Source organism: Hydractinia symbiolongicarpus, chromosome 1, assembly GCF_029227915.1.
Source record: "Hydractinia symbiolongicarpus strain clone_291-10 chromosome 1, HSymV2.1, whole genome shotgun sequence".
Taxonomy (NCBI): Eukaryota; Metazoa; Cnidaria; class Hydrozoa; order Anthoathecata; family Hydractiniidae; genus Hydractinia; species Hydractinia symbiolongicarpus.
In genome coordinates, this window is record NC_079875.1 from 36,533,252 (window position 1) to 36,538,251 (window position 5,000).

General features: G+C 37.2%; 1 non-coding gene and 1 pseudogene across 1 annotated transcript in view; both read right to left on the reverse strand.

Annotated features, from left to right (window-relative positions):
• Positions 1-516, reverse strand: part of LOC130657779 (small subunit ribosomal RNA) — a 1,802-nt gene extending 1,286 nt beyond the window's left edge. Inside the window, exon 1 of the ribosomal RNA XR_008985215.1 lies at positions 1-516. This exon is cut by the window's left edge and continues 1,286 nt beyond it. This is a non-coding gene — a ribosomal RNA (small subunit ribosomal RNA).
• A 1,128-nt stretch (positions 517-1,644) lies between these two features.
• Positions 1,645-5,000, reverse strand: part of LOC130620356 (large subunit ribosomal RNA) — a 7,097-nt pseudogene continuing 3,741 nt past the window's right edge.

The window sequence follows — 5,000 nt, forward strand, 5'->3', positions numbered from 1 at the left end:
ATTCCAATTGCGAAGCCTATATAGACCCCGTATCGTTATTTCTTGTCACTACCTCCCCGTGTTGGGATTGGGTAATTTTCGTGCCTGCTGCCTTCCTTAGATGTGGTAGCCGTTTCTCAGGCTCCCTCTCCGGAATCGAACCCTAATTCTCCGTCACCCGTTACAACCATGGTAAGCCACTACCTTACCATCGACAGTTGATAGGGCAGAAATTTGAATGAAACATCGCCGGCGCAAGGCCATGCGATTCGAAAAGTTATCATGAATCACCAAGAAAACGAGCCGAAACTCGCATTGGTTTTTAATCTAATAAATACATCCCTTCCAGAAGTCGGGATTTTTCGCATGTATTAGCTCTAGAATTACCACAGGTATCCATGTAGTAAAGTACAATCAAATAAACGATAACTGATTTAATGAGCCATTCGCAGTTTCACAGTACAAGTGCTTATACTTAGACATGCATGGCTTAATCTTTGAGACAAGCATATGACTACTGGCAGGATCAACCAGGTAACTACGGTCGTGAAATAGCAAGCAGCTACATTCACTTAAACACACTACAACCTGCAATACGTAACGTGTTGCAGGCGCAGGCGTTCGTATCTACAATCGTCAACGTAAAATCGTAGCCAATTCTTTAGAAATAGCTGCAATTCATACGCTTCAGAGTGTTTGCCCTTCTACCGTTCCTTCTCAGTAACCCAGGATCAGTTGAACAGCATCTGCCAACATCACAAGAGCCACCAATGAGAAAGATATCACTATCTTTAGAGACTACAAACTACTACTTGACTAGCAGTTAGCCCGTGCACACACATAAGTAATGTCCTGCAAGAACAAAATTTGACTTGCATTTCATTGCTTGAGCCAGAGCCGTATTACCGTAAGAACTGAATGACAACTCAACAGTCTTTACAGCAACACAAATAAACTCTGATACCAACGCATAAGAGATTGTGTCACAAAGAAACAATAACAACCAAACTCTAGTCGAGTTCACTCATTTCTCATTGCTTCTCTGTTCTACCCTCTCTACATTATATAGCACGTTTTTCCAGTTTCTGACACTAAAGTGGGGACTTAGGAAAAAAAATCGATTTTTTTTAAAGTTAACCGGAATGTGCCGTAACGCATGCGCGTTTGTTACTGATAGGCCCAGCAACATTCCGAACATATTTTTATGACGGTTAAGCCTCATGGGACCTGAAAATAACAAAATACGGCATAACACATAAACGGCTTGAGAAATTGAAGAAGTGAGAGGGTACGCCACACCACCAAAATTTTTTTTTTAAAAAAAAGACCCACAACCGTATCCAAAGCAGTAGCATTACCCCTAGGCCCCAGCCTAGGCTTTACCTTAACCCTGAACATAGCCCTAGTCCGTAATTCTTGCTGTAATCCATACACTTGTAATCTATACATACAGTTGTAATCGATACAGTTGTAATCCATACACCTTTAATCCATACACTTTTAATCCATACATCTGTGTCTCCAAATATTAAACCGAGGTGATAAAGATGAATGGTACAGCACGCACGCATCACCTTTTTTAAAAAAAAAGTTCAGGTAAGCACAAGATAACTGGTACTCCACGGTACAAAGCAGTTGGTTAAAAAAAGGACTTGTCACAAAGTGACAAATCTGTCGAACAGAGGCTTAATCTCAGAAGATCGTAGCACAAAGGCTACTCTACTTTTTACAATACCACGTTCTTGTTTAAGTCGTCTGCATAGGATTTATCTCTGGAAATTTTAGATTTTGATAGTTGCAGCACCTCGACGGTTTTTCTCCGACTCAGTGCATTGGGACTTAGGAACGACAGAAGCCGTTCTATTCTTGTTCGCCTAAGATTATCCAGAGGTAATTATCATTGCTTTCTAGCACGGATTCTGACTTAGAGGCGTTCAGTCATAATCCAACAGATGGTAGCTTCGCACCATTGCTTTTTCAAGCAAGTGCAAATGCCAATTGTCTGAATCTGCGGTTCCTCTCGTACTGAGCAGAATTACTATTGCAACAACACTTCATCAGTAGGGTAAAACTAACCTGTCTCACGACGGTCTAAACCCAGCTCACGTTCCCTATTAGTGGGTGAACAATCCAACACTTGGTGAATTCTGCTTCACAATGATAGGAAGAGCCGACATCGAAGGATCAAAAAGCAACGTCGCTATGAACGCTTGGCTGCCACAAGCCAGTTATTACTTAAGACTTCACCGTTTCACACATACGTATCTGATAATACTCTCTTATTAAACATAATGTCATCATTTTACTTATATAATAGTAATAACTTTTGTGAAACATTTAAAAGTAGATGCAGATATTTGTCAGTGGATAGGCCATTTAGTAAGAAGAAAAATTGCCTGTAGAACCTTGGTGCTGGAAAGCCTCGTTCTCATGTTATTAACAGTTTAATGTTTTTGACAATAGAAACCGTCCAGTGTGTTTTGTATAGGACGGTTCTTACATGCATTTTTTGACAATTTTTTCTCAGTAACTACAACGTTTTAACGAAATCATAAAAAGCAAACTTATAAACAAAGGCATTTTAAGAAAAATGGCGGAATATTTTTGTGTGACTTTGGCTAGAACCAGACTTATGACGTCACAAAGTGCACGGTCAAACCTTCATAAATTCTAAAATTTCAAAAAATTTTAACTGCTGACGTCAGCATTTTTATAAAAAACGGACAAGAATTTCATGGTAGCAAATTTGGAGATCTATTACCATGCAAAATTTGGAGGTCAAAGGTCAACCGGAAGTACCTGTTTTGGGGCCTTACTTTTTTTGGTCTTTTTAAAAACAGGTAAATCGCTATAGCTTCTGAAATATTGAAGGTATTTCTTAAATCTTTGGCAGATATGTAAAACACTTCAGGCTAAAACCGGGTAGGAGCACAAATTCCCGATTTGTGGCTCTGCGGGGGGTCCAGAAGCCCTAAAATGTCAAACATTCAAGGCCAAATAAAATGCTGACGTCAGCGTTTTTTTGAAAAAAAATTCGTGTGAACCTTTGTCATGTCAAGATGGTTCATTGTGCCAAATATAAAGCCAATCCGACATGTCGTTCGGGATTTCCGATTTTTCCGATTTTTCCCTAATTTGGTGAAAACGCACGTATTGGCATGTTTAACATGCAATATTGGCCTTGCACAATTATTATTGAACGCAATATTTTACACAAATACTCACCACGTTAACCTCTCAACGCCTGGAGAAAATAATTGCCATTTGACTTTACGTTGCAGAATCATAGCGTTTCCAATTTCTCACAATTGCTGTTTTAACAAGGAAAAAGATGCGTTTTAGCATTTTTCGCGACCCATAACATCGTTTTATGATGTTGTTATCTCGTGGTACTTCATATTCACAGTTTTACATATGTATTCTTCAGGTCTACAAAAAATCTAAAACGTGTTAAAAAAACTAGAACTCAAACGAGGCTGTTCTTGTATCAAAATAAGCCGTTGAATTTCAATTTTCTGCTATTTCACGGAAATTTGACGTGCTGAAGTATTTCTTTTCAACGACATATTTTTGATGTTACAGTTCTTCTTTATTAAAACCGTTCTGTCACTAGGTACACGAAGAATAGATAAAACGAATTAAAAAAACAAGAACTCAAACGAGGCTGTTCTTGTATCAAAATAAGCCGTTGGATTTCAATTTTCTGCTATTTCACGGAAATTTGACGTGCTGAAGTATTTCTTTTCAACGACATATTTTGGATGTTACAGTTCTTCTTTATTAAAACCGTTCTGTCACTAGGCACACAAAGAATAGATAAAACGAGTTAAAAAAACTAGAACTCAAACGAGGCTGTTATTGTATCAAAACCGGCAGTTGAATTTCAATTTTCTGCTATTTTACGGAAATTTGATCTGCTGAAGTATTTCTTCTCAACGACATATTTTGGATGTTACAGTTCCTCTTTATTAAAACCCTTCTATCACTAGGTACACGAAGAACAGATAAAACGAATTAAAAAAACTAGAACTCAAACGAGGCTGTTCTTGTATCAAAATAAGCAGTTGAATTTCAGTTTTCTGCTATTTCACGGAAATTTGACATGCTGAATTATTTCCCGTCAACGACATTTTTTGTATGTTACAGTTCTTCTTTATTAAAACCGTTCCGTCACTAGGTACACGAAGAATAGATAAAACGAATTAAAAAAACAAGAACTCAAACGAGGCTGTTCTTGTATCAAAATAAGCCGCTGAATTTCAATTTTCTGCTATTTCACGGAAATTTGACGTGCTGAAGTTTTTCTTTTCAACGACATATTTTGGATGTTACAGTTCTTCTTTATTAAAACCGTTCTGTCACTAGGTACACGAAGAACAGATAAAACGAATTAAAAAAACTAGAACTCAAACGAGGCTGTTCTTGTATCAAAATAAGCAGTTGAATTTCAGTTTTCTGCTATTTCACGGAAATTTGACATGCTGAATTATTTCCCGTCAACGACATTTTTTGTATGTTACAGTTCTTCTTTATTAAAACCGTTCCGTCACTAGGTACACGAAGAATAGATAAAACGAATTAAAAAAACAAGAACTCAAACGAGGCTGTTCTTGTATCAAAATAAGCCGCTGAATTTCAATTTTCTGCTATTTCACGGAAATTTGACGTGCTGAAGTTTTTCTTTTCAACGACATATTTTGGATGTTACAGTTCTTCTTTATTAAAACCGTTCTGTCACTAGGTACACGAAGAATAGATAAAACGAATTAAAAAAACTAGAACTCAAACTAGGCTGTTATTGTATCAAAACAGGCAGTTAAATTTCAATTTTTCATTATTTTACGCAAATTTGACCTGCTGAAGTATTTCCCGTCAACGACATTTTTTGTATGTTACAGTTCCTCTTTATTAAAAACCTTCTGTCACTAAGTACACGAAGAACAGATAAAACGAATTAAAAAAACTAGAACTCAAACGAGTCTGGTATTGTATTAAAACGGGCAGTTGAATTTCAATTTGCG